Source organism: Tamandua tetradactyla, chromosome 1, assembly GCF_023851605.1.
Source record: "Tamandua tetradactyla isolate mTamTet1 chromosome 1, mTamTet1.pri, whole genome shotgun sequence".
Classification (NCBI taxonomy): Eukaryota; Metazoa; Chordata; class Mammalia; order Pilosa; family Myrmecophagidae; genus Tamandua; species Tamandua tetradactyla.
This window is the reverse complement of record NC_135327.1, coordinates 215,283,758-215,295,957: the sequence shown is the minus strand read 5'-3', so window position 1 is coordinate 215,295,957 and position 12,200 is coordinate 215,283,758.

Here is a 12,200-nt window from a genome sequence, read left to right as displayed (position 1 = left end):
CTACTAGATACAGCTGGTAGACTGCTTATAATGTATCATATTATCCCATATCCCCTTTTGTCTCTTTGTTATTTCCCTTCCTTCTCCTTCCCTTGCCCCCAATTCTGGGAATTACTACGGATTCAATTAGGAAACCTGCAATCTTTGTTTACCCCTCATTTCTGAAGGGAAATTGACTTAATTGTGTTTGTTTGCAGGTGGACTGTGGTAGTGGCGTGATTCTCATATGTGAGTTTTCTGGTTTCTTCCTTTATGCCCTCAGTCATGCTTGGAGAGCTTTACCCTATACCTCTGGGGCAATATTTGTATAGTATTACCCAAATCACTGGTTCTCAAATTGTGCTGCTCATTAGAGTCACCTGGGGAGCTCTTAAAAAATAAAGAAGATGTCAGGAGGAATAGGAAGCATCCAATGAACACATGTGGATTCCATACCATCTTCTCCTCCATGATGCTGAGGGCAAAGCTAAAGACAGGGTCTTGAAAACTGACCTGAAGAGATTTAGTTGCCAATAGGGATGGCAGCACAACACTGTGAATGTGATTAAAAGCACTGAATTTTTTATCTGGATGTGATTAAAGGGGACAATATTAGGTTGCATATATGGTAACAGAATAAAATTAAAAAAAAAATTCCTGGAGCTACAGTATACAAACAGTGAACCAAAGGTAAACTATGGACTTCAATAAACTATGGACTTCAATAACTATGGACTTTATTGAAGTCCATAGTTTACCTTTGTATAAATATAAAACATTTGCATATTTATACAATTATTTGTACATTTATAATATACAATTTATACAATTATTTGTATATTATACAATTATTATAAAATATTTATACAATTATAAAAATGTGCTATTATTTATTGTGACAAATGATCCACACCCATGCAAGGTGTTGGTGGTGGCGGGTGGTACATAGGGATCCTGTATTTATGCATGATTGTTTTGTAAAACCACAATTTCTTTAATAAAGAAAAAAACATCCCAGGCATTTTGTTTCCTTTTTTTTTTTTTTTAATGCATGAAGATATGAAGAAGAACTTCGTACTTGGCTTTCACTATAGAAGTATCTGGAATGAACTTTTTCTCTATTCAGGCTTAACTGTTAATTAGTTCAAGGTACTTGGAATCTACTGTGAGCAAATGTTTATTCACACAGTTGTCACTGGTCTTGATTAGATTTATTAGGGGGGAAACGGTTAGAGGAATTTTAATGTGTCATGCAAATTAGTGTTGAAGAATTCAACCGTAGTTGACCATCTAACACAAAACACCAATAGCCCTCTATCGAAAGTTTCTAAAACTGTGTTGTCTTATCTCAAGAAAATTTCTTTTTCACCTACCTATGCACACTGAATTTCTCTACAGCTGTTGCTTTTTCTGTTATAGAAATTACCAGTCATTTTTTTGTGTGCGTGTTTTGATGACTTTTTCCTCCCCTGCTAGGTTGTCAGATTCACGTGGGCAGGGGCCCTGTTGGTGTTGCTCATTGTTGGATCCCCAGCCTCTGGGACAGAGTAGGTGCTCAATAAACAGTTTGTTCTGGTTTGCTAAGCTGCCGGAATGCGATATACCAGAACTGGAACAGCTTTTAAAAAGGGGAATTTAATAAGTTACAAGTTTATAGTTCTAAGCCTATGAAAATGTCCAAACCAAGGCATCCAGGGAAAGTTACCTTAATTCAAGGAAGGCTGATGGGTCAGTAACGCCTCTGTCAGCTGGGTAGTTATTGGGCATCTGCTGGTCCCTTGCTTTCCGCCTCTGTCCCTGTGGGGGTTTCTCACCCTGTTTCTCCAGGTCTGGCCTTAATCTTTTGGCTTCCCTTGGCTCTCTCCAGGTTCTGGCTTGCTTAATATCTCATGGTGACGTCTGCTGGTCTCCAAGCATTTCTAAATGTCCATGTCTCTGTTCTCTGTCAGCTCTGTTCTGAAGTTTCTGTCGGCTCTGTCATTTCTCCAAAATGCTTCTTCTTTTAAACGCTTCCAGTAAACTAATCAAGACCCACCTGGAATGGGTGGAGCCACATTTCCATCTAATCAAAGGTCACACCTGCAATTGGGTGCATCACATCTCAATGGAGAATGATCTATTGAAAAATCTCCAATCTTCGGTATTGAATTAGGATTTAAAGAAACTGTTGCTCCCACAAGATTGGGGCAGGATTAAAACATGGCTTTTCTGGGGTACAAAATACTTTCAAACCAGCACACAGTTGTTGAATGACAAGTGAATGAGCTGATCTTTTGCAATGACAAAGTAGGTAGCCACCACTTTGAGGGATGAGAATGGTTCTAGGACACGTTTTGCTGCCTATAAATATTTCTCTGGCCTGATTACCACAAAGATATCCCTGAGGCCATCTGAGAGCAGACCAGCTGCTCATATAGTCCTTTAACAAATAAGAACCTTTCTCATGCCCCAGGTGCTCTTTTCTTTCTTCCATTCCTTGTCGTCTTGCTGAGATGGAAACTGGAAACCCCATGGAAATCTTGCTCCGGGCCTTTATCTCTCAGGGTAGATCTCAGTAAACCTTTCCCCTCCTTACTGTAGAGTCCTAAAGAGCCAATCAGAAGAGATTAGTAAGTGTTGGCCATTGTCCATTCAGTAGTCATTTGGATTTCTAAGGTTCTGTAACCTGAGTACCTGCCACTCCACGACGCCCTGGCAGCAGGGGTGGAGGGTCTCCCCTGCAGGCTGCCTCTCTGTCTCTGCCTAGCTTTGGGCTGGATTGTGCTGTTTCTCATCTTGCCCTAAGGATGCTCCTGTCATCAGTGCAGCCTGGGTTTAGGGACAAAACACTAAGTGTAGGGCTTTTACTTTGTTTTTACTTTCACCCTTCTTTTCCAAAAGGAAAGGAAAAGCATTTCCCCCATGCACTTTATCAAAGGATGTATATATGAATATACACATGCATATATTTTTTAGTTGCTGTGTTTAAAGGAAGAGAAGAGCATCACCTCTTTCCATAGTCTCTTAGCTTTTAGAAGGGGCCTTTTTAATATCCATGCTTTCTAAGATATGGGGAAACACACAGCTACATCACTGTTTTTTTTAAATTCTCAAATATTTCTTTGCTAACCTGCCTCTAGCACTGGCCTAAACTTTCATGGAGCCCTGAGTGAACATTACCAGAAGCCTCCAGAGATAGTCTCCAGCTTTATCTGCATTCATACAACTGTCGGGATTTTGCCTCCTTTTAAGTCTTAAATCAGCCATTGACAGGTTTACAACATAAAGTCATGATGTAACTCTCCCAGGTATTCAAGCCTGGAAAAAAAAAGTAGAAATAAATAAAAGATAGTAGCTTTTGAGGCAAATGCACTACTTGTAAGCCAAGTTTGGACTCCATTTGGGCCAATATTTTTCTAGGGCCTTCATCAATGATTTGGGACAAGGCCAAAACACTTTCAAACTTTACATGTTTTATTTTCTGATGTTTATAAATGGGGAAGATTGAAACTTGAGGTCTGTTTAGCTGTAACTGAGCTAATGGGACGGGGTACAAGGTTTGCACCACTCTCCCCAAAACTGTTTTCAGTCATATATCACTGCCTTCCATGATTGAAGGCCCAGGGAGAAGCTCCGTCTTCCTGGTACATGGGTGGACAGGTAGTCTAGAGGTAAGTCTTGGGGTTAAAAAGAGACACCATTCACGTATCTTTTTTTTTTTTTTCTTCTGGCTATCTCATTTCTCTCCAAATAATCTTATCTTTTCAGTTTTGTTTTTTTTTTTGGTAGGGGGAGTAGGAATTGATTTTTATTCAGTGAAATCTGTATTTTGTGTTGATTCCCAAAGCAGCATTGTCGTAAAGATTACCTATCAGATAACTTGGTGGGGGTGACTTCAGGATCCTAAACTTCTTGTGTATTATTATAATGGGCTGATCAATCAAAAATGTTTATTATGGGCTTAATATAATATTTGCTGGGCCCTGAAGGAAGTAATACAGCCCCTGCCATCAAGAGGCTTCTAATTTAGTAGGGAAGAGAAGTAGGCATATAAACAGGTATATCGGGACCACATAATGGTAAATATGGTTGAAGGGCAACATGTAGAAACTTGCAGGTCTGTTGCCTTTTTTCCTGTTTCTGGTCACGGAAAGTCTGTGGCCTGAAGCTTCTGTAAAGTGTTAATCATAAATATCAGATTCCTGTTTGTAGCAAAGCTGTGAAATTCTGCACCAGCAAAATAGTTCAAAGTTCCAAAGGAAGTCCCTTGAGGGTCCATGTGAAAAGGACCCACATTTGCTAAAGTTGCTTGGAAAGAAATTCAACAACTGGCAAAAGAACACTCTGGTTGAAGCGGAGAAGTGCTCTCCCTTCCCTCCTCTCTTTTTTATTCTCATCCCCTTTTTATCTCACCCTTTCCTCATTTCCCCTAACCCTTTTGCTCAGTTTAGTAGCCTTTCCAGTCTAATTGGGATCCCCTGTAGCAGAGGGTCAGTGGAAGCTGGAAGAGTTGGGAGGGATATTTTGAGTGAGGAAGTCAGGATCGTATTCCAGAGGCAATTTGCCCCTAAGTGAAATTTTATGTCTAACAGACTGCCCTATTCCGAATTCACAGCAATTAAAACTCAACTCTATCTTCTAACTGTACTAAGCTAAGAATAGTGACTCTTGGGATATACTTTTGAGTGTTCACATTATAATTGCTAAACCATAAAATTAGTCAATTCACACTGGGTCTGTAGAACATTAATATCTAATAGTGAAGTTCTTCCATGGTGGGAATTCCACTCAAGTTTTACTTCTTCCAGGAAGCAGAACCATTTCCATTAACCCTTGATGAATGGAAGACATAGGGTTTCACTAAGTCAGATTTTCCTGCTCTTATGGATGCTGAACTAATTCTTATCAGGTAATACTTGATCAAAGTAGACTGGGCGATGCTTCTGTGTGAACAGATGGGGCTGAAAGGAATCTGCAGCAAAAGCACAAGACTGATTATGAAGTTGGGCTCATTTTGATTTTTGAACTTGAAAAACAGCCTGGTGGAGCAGGAAGAAGGGGCACGATATGTAGGGATGTTGATGGATGATAATACAAGTTAGAGTTCAATTTTAGAACTTTGAAATCTAGTCATGAGGCAAAATATGGGGGAGTGAAATATAAATGTGACTCTTTCCCACTAACGATTGGTGTTCAGAGACAGAGCTGACTAATTTGTTGGAGAAATTATTAATGTAAATATTGGATCTTCTTATACAACTTTTTCTTCTTACACTTTTCATATTTATGGGCTGACTGTGATGGTTAAACATCAAGTATGCACTTGTTGTTGGTGTACTTCTTTATGACAGTTTTCAGGTGCCCTGGGAAGGAACTTGGTGTCTTAGATCTCTGTAACCACAGTCATTTCTAGGAGTTCCCAGGGCCATAGCTAGAGGCATGGCAGGAGCTATAGCAATTGCGGGAACAAGAATAGTTAGCACTAAACTGGATCCATAGACATTAAAGGTACAGAAACTTTACTTTGACAATAGAGACACAAGGTCCACATGATGGTAAGGTTTTGAGGAAACACTCAAAAGAGTAAATTTGTGATGGTATGGGTGGGGGTGAGTTAGTATGGGATGGAAAAGGCAGAAACAAATTTGCTTTTCTGACCAGTTTCAGCTTTAATCAATGGGTGTACAGCCAATCCTGCCTCCCTGAGATGCAATTTTGTAAATTTGAAATCATGTTTATTATAATCCAGGAATATGCTCTGGACCCTTAGGTTTATAGCTATGTAGTTAGGGTCTGAGGTTAGGACCAGGACTAGTGTCCAGCCTTCGGTCACCATCTTCTATGAGCTTTATATCTAAGGATCATTTGTCCAATGTTCTCTACAATAAAATGAAATCCAGGAGAGTGAGCAGAATGTGGAGGATAGTCCCTATTTTTCCATTTGCTGTTATTCTAGTCTTTGGGGAATTCACAAAGGAGGGCTTACTTCTGTGAGTTTTCCTAGACAGTTGGGCTGTACGAAGCTGGGGACAAAGTCTTGAATATAAGCTCTCTTTCATTCTATTGGTCTTTCATATGGTAAAAGTACACCTGAGTTGACCTCTTCCTATGAGGTCGGGTAATCTGATGACTCAATACTCCAGTGTTCAAGTACCATTATTACAAATGAGAGCATCTGGTAACAGGCCCTCTCATATATACCACTACAACCAGTTGAAGGAGCCTTAGCATCTGGGGCATGGATTCTCAATAGGGGCTCTAGATTGTCCCCAAGGGAGACAATTTGGTTTTTGAGTGTGGGACAAAAAATTTAGATATTCAGAGGACCACAATAAATGTACAGATATATGGATATATACAGTATATATCTGTGGCATTTAAATTTTATGAGAGGTGTGATTAGAAAAAAGAAAAGATTAAAAAGACTCCTTAGTGAGGTGATATGAAAAAAATGGTTACAAAAAACTGGTCTAGGCTGAGTAACAATTTAAAAAGTTATAGTATTAATATTTATTTGGTGACACTTCATGAAGCATTAACATAATTAACTACTTTTCTAAAGAAAATAGGACCCAGGAATGTTTGACATCAGAAAGAGTTCAATATCTAACACTGGTGGTTAACAGAAAAAACTTTTAAAAAATAGCACTGTCCAGATATCTTAAGGTCTCCAAAGTTTTCCCTTGAGCGCATTTAAAAAGAGGACACTGTTCAGATCCAAGAGGAAGGACGAAAGCAAAGGCCTATAATTCTTACTGATGTGTTAAACCTGAGGATTAAGGTGAGCCTGGCTGTCCTGGTATCTACAAAAAAAAGATGGATTATGCTGGAATATATTCCTCACTGAGTGTTTTTTGTGTTTGCTTCACTTTATGCTTTACTCCACTTTTGTTTCTGAGAGTACATAAATCCTCTGTGGAGCTAATCTTTTTAACCATATATTGGTACATGTTGGCAATCTTGCCCCCGTTCAGGAAGCAATATCCAAGTTTTATGATGTGGTATAATCCAGGAGATTTGACGGTGATGATGACAGCAGTTATTTTTGATGGTAATTGAGCAGACCATTTAAAGATATTGACATCTTTATTTCCAAGAATTCTTTTGGAGTATTATCTGCATGTTTTCTATTTGATAAACTTGCTAGGCAATTGCCAAGCTTGCCAGGTCCTATTCAACACGTACCATTTTGCTTGTGCTGAACAATGGAATTGTATTGCTTTTAAGTATATTAAAAACATTGTTCAGGACTGGTTTTCATTTCATAACAGTATATCATATATTTTGGTTTTATTACAACCAAATAGCATTTTCTTGGAAAATTTTTAAAACATAAGAGTATCAGATTAAAGTAGTGAGCTTATACACTGTAATGTTACCATAGGAACTTGGACTATGATAAATGAAGAGTTCATTTTGTACTCCTGCAGAAATTGTAATAAAGGCAATTCTGGCCAAAGTGAAGGAAAATTTGCTTCTGTTAGATTTAAAAATTTGTAAGCAAAAACTTTTAGGTCCAAATCAATTAAAATAGGTGACTGTTTTGGCCAAAAGATCTCATGTAAAAGAATTAGATAGGTGCTGAAAAGGGTTTTCGTTAATGCTAAAATTAAATCTTGATCTTTAATAAGACTATAGTAGAAAAACTATGAAGACCCTTAAGAAAAATCATTCTAGGAAACAAATCATATTCTTTATTTTGATATTGACTATGTCCCTCTGATCTAAGAATCCTGGAATATATGCTAGTTGTCTTTTGAATCAGTTAAGCTTGAGGTTGGGTGTCTGTTGACTCTTTCTTTCCCACCTCCCCATTCCTCACTTCCTCAAAATAATTGATTTGACTGTCTCTGTCACAGCTCATGGTCTAAGGTCATGTAGATTTGGCCCTTATTATGCCTTAAACATGCTGCTGCCAAAATCCAATGCACAGCAAACATTCTGCATGTCCCTGTACTGCCCTGACATTGTGGACGTCATCAAGGAAGAGTGGAATGAACGTGGATCCTGGAGTGGATCTAGATTCAAATTTTGATGTTTTTATTCAGCTTCTAACCTGGTGCAAGTTATCTAACCTTCAAACCTCTGTCCCTTTACCTGTTCAAATAGGAATAATCACATTTATACCACATGGTGGATGGGCAGTCTAAAGAAGGTAACATGCAAAATGCCGGTGTTGGAGGACACGCTTTCCTCTCCTCACATTCCTACATCAGTCCACAAAGGAAGGGACATGGGTTCCCTTCCCTACTTGAGAAGCAATCGAGGGAACATTTCCATCTCTTAGAGCTTCTCTCTCTACCTCCTTACTCATTCTTCTGCAAGCAGTCAGAAATCTGCTTGGTCAGAGCTCTGCAGTCACTGGGTCACGCTGCTTTGGTGGACGGGGTCTCTGCCTTAGAGGAGAGAGCATGCTGTCTTGCCTTCTCTTTCACTTCCTTCTCTTGTTTTTTCTGCACCTGGCTGTGTGAGGCAGGCCTGTGTTCCTACCCTGCTCATGGTTAGGTAAGACAGGTTGGAGTCTGCTCTGTGGTCTTTGTCCTGTCTCTGCAGCCCTGACCAAATAGGCTGACTCCCAAATAAACCTTCAGGGAGTTACCTGGACCAAGCTGTTTTCCAATCCATGTTTACCAGAGATTCCTGCAGTTGGGGCTGGGCATTCTTGTACACACTGATAAAGATGGGGACTTATTTCTTGTTTGTTTCTCTGTTCCTCCAGTTGGACCTCCATAAGGGAGGGGACATGAGTGGCACTGCAAACCCCAAGCAGCCAACAAGTGCTCAGAAAATGCTAGTTCTTTTATATCCCTTACTGACTTGTTCCCTGGAAAAATGGAGAGAATTTATAAAGGTGTACAAATAAAATATAGTTGGTGATAACACCTGTTCATTTAACCTAAAAATGTAAAAAGAGAAAGAGACATGATGGGAGACTCACTTATCCCGCTAACTTGGAATTACCAATTTATCCTATTTTCAGTGGTCTGGCTTCTCTACCACGTCTGTCACAGGGAGACACTGGATAATGAGTAATGTCCTCAGCAGGTGAAAAGTGGCTTTTTTCATGAACAGAGGTTCATTACACTGCTCCTGCCTACGCTAAAAAAATTGTTGGCTTCAAGTAAAAGATTCTGCCCTGATAAATGCCACTGGTAAGAGAAAAAGTTTGTGTTCTCATGATGTGCTGGAATTTCACAACTTGTACATTCCACAGCAGGAATCAGTCTCCAAAAGGAAAACTAAATAAATTTATATACCTTTAAAGGTCATGTGGTCTGTTTTGCAAAAATGTGTCTGTCCTTTTTACCTCCTGTTTTATGCTGGTCCTTCTCTTCTCCCTGCAGTGAGCTCCCCTTTGACTCCCCATACCCAGAGTCTATTTTTCTTTAGTGCCCCAACCAGTGTCCTACTTACTGAGGTGATGCCAGGTCACTGTTGCCCTCTCATATCCACAGTGGGAGCTGTGGATCCAACCTTACCACAGACTCTTGGGCCCATCTCTGGTTCTTGGGTCATTCATTAACCCATTGGCTTAAAGGTGCCCATGTTGGCTCCTGCACCTGTTCCACTCTAGCACTTGCTCTTGTCTCAGAGCTCAGCTTCTGCCCTGGGAACCCCTTTCTACCACCCAGCAGAAAACATGCCCCTGTTTATCCTCCTGAGATGGCATTCCCTCCTTCTCTCATGCTCAGTAGCCCACATCATCAGGGATTATTTCTGTCTTGGATCTTCCAGTTTTTCCAGCAATGAGCAGTTTGTTCCTGTACCTGATTCTCTTTACTCAATGCTAGGATTGTCTGCAGCTGACTTCCCACCAACCTAATCTACAGTCTGCGATGCTGGACTTCTTGATACTATACTTTCCTTCATTTCATTTATCTTTATGGCACAACAGAGGTGTAATGTGAACTCATAAGTGGAGTCAACCAAGTCTTTCTTGAGGAGAAAGGAAAGGCTTTCCAGAAGAGGTGATGCCTAAGCTGACTTCTTCCTTCTATTGGTTCTTATCAGATTTCACTGAAGGAACTATATTTTTGCAGAAGCTCAGACTTAATTGGATGATGTCTAAGTATGGCACTCAAGGACCTTCGTGATCTTTTGGTTTGAGGCTACTTTCCCAGGCTCATCCTCCACTGCTGCAGCGCTTTTTTCCCAAATCATGAAGTTTGCTGTACTGAACCACCTGTCATTTCCAGAGCATTTCATGCCCTCTTACATCTCCTACATATCTCTCAAGATGCAACTGACAATCTTACCTGGCTTGTGAATCCTTCCTTGATCCTTCAACCCACAAGCAAGCAGTCATATGGATAGTGACCTATAAGTATTCTGCAAAAAAACCAAAAAACAAAAAACAAAAAGCAAAACCTAAAAAAACAAAAAACAGTCCCTGGGAGCTGTCTGGTATCTGGGTCCCACCACTCCTTTTCTTACCTGTTTGGATCTTTATCAAACACCTGGTTTTAAAGTCATCTTTCTCTTTAACGCTAGCTGAAGGAATTCTCCTTCTCAATTATAGTAGTTGTTGTGTTGTCTGCACATGTAGCACTTTATTATATAGTATTTTATTGTTTAATGGTGATTTGAACACACACTTTCTGCTAGCACAGATATGTCCCATGCTTACTTTGTATTCCTCTGAAATACTAGAACAACACAGAGTGGGGCTTCTAGCAAACACTTGAATAGATTAATGGTACAGGCAGCTCATTTCCTCTTCTTTCAACATGTAGGTTGGACATTTTCATAACCAGAGTCCGTCTAAAATATGCTAACTGCAGCTTCAAACTCAACGAAGTACCTTTTATATTCACATTACAAAGTTTAAAACATTTTCAGGCCACTAGATAAACTTTCTTCTAATTGGGAATTAAAGAACTAGATCTAGTTTTTGTTTTTAAAGTTTTACCACAAAATAGGAAATCAATCACTTTTTTGGACAAACTGGACAGTAATTGAGAAATCAAGATTTAAGGGAAAATTGGGGTTGCTGAATCATTATGTAGATGTTTTTATCTTTATTATAAAAAGTTAGTACCTGAAATCACTTAAACTGAACTAGTCTCCGCCTTGTTTACACTCAGTATTGTAATGGTAACAACTCCATCCCTCCTTGTTTGAATCCATGAAAACCTTGAACCCTCTAAACTCAGGGAGACAAACTTCAGGGCTGCTAGGTATCTGACCTGCTGCTTTGTGCCTAGCAATAACTTCTTTGTCTCTTTGAAACCCCAATATCTCAGGAATTGTTCATTTGAGCTATCGGGTGGAGAATTCACCTTCTTTGTCCAGTAATAATTTAGTGACTCTGGTGAGACCAAAGGGCCTAAGAAGTAAGGAAGCTGTCTGCCTGAGGTCTTGGGGCCCCGGTAAAATAGGTAAGCATGGAGACCAAGCCTTTTGCGATTGCTAGACATTCTTTAGTCTGGAGGTTCCATAACTGGTTTTCCCTCTGTTCTGCTGGGACTCCAAACCCTTTTGATGCCTTAAGAAGTTTCAAAGAGAGAAATCATTTACAATCCTAAATCTGGACATCTGACTGGGTGAGTGGGTCACCAAGGTAGAAGTGGGTCGGGAGGCCAGTTTGGAAGCTCAAGTTCCCTAGACCTGTAGGCCTGAAGCCCTGGGTCTCACTTCCAGAATGATCCCCCTTGCTCTCACTTCTACCCTTTATGTTGTATGCCTGCCATTCTGTATGGGATCTGAGGTCCTGCCCTGAATTTGTCTGTTGAGTTTACTCCTGGAAAGTAAGTAATCCAACAATTAATTGGTGTTCAATGAAATTAAGTAGGACTGCTTAACTGCTAGTCAGTGTGTTAGCTAGGTATAAAGCTTGTTTAATTGTTAATCAGTGTGTTAAGTGTTTAATGCCTCTTTAGCTATTAGTTGGTGTGTTCATCTAGTTATAATTGGTGTGTTACTCACCTACATAGTGTTGGGCAGAACCCCTTCCCCAATGATGTGACCAACCAATAGAAAATATTCCAACAAGATTTCCCTCACCCATGATTTCCAGGAAACCCACCAAGCTCACCCCAGGCCACGCCCTCTTGCCCTTCGGTGGCTGTTATCTTGAGATAAGCTTCCCTTACCCAATATCCACCCTCCAGCAGTTGCAACCCTGCATGACCACGGCGACATTTAAATTTTAAACCTCACCAGTGAAAAAGCTGCCCAACTTAGCTCCCTGCTTCCAAAACCAACCAATGGACACCTGCCAACTGCCTGCTCCCAAGCTCAGT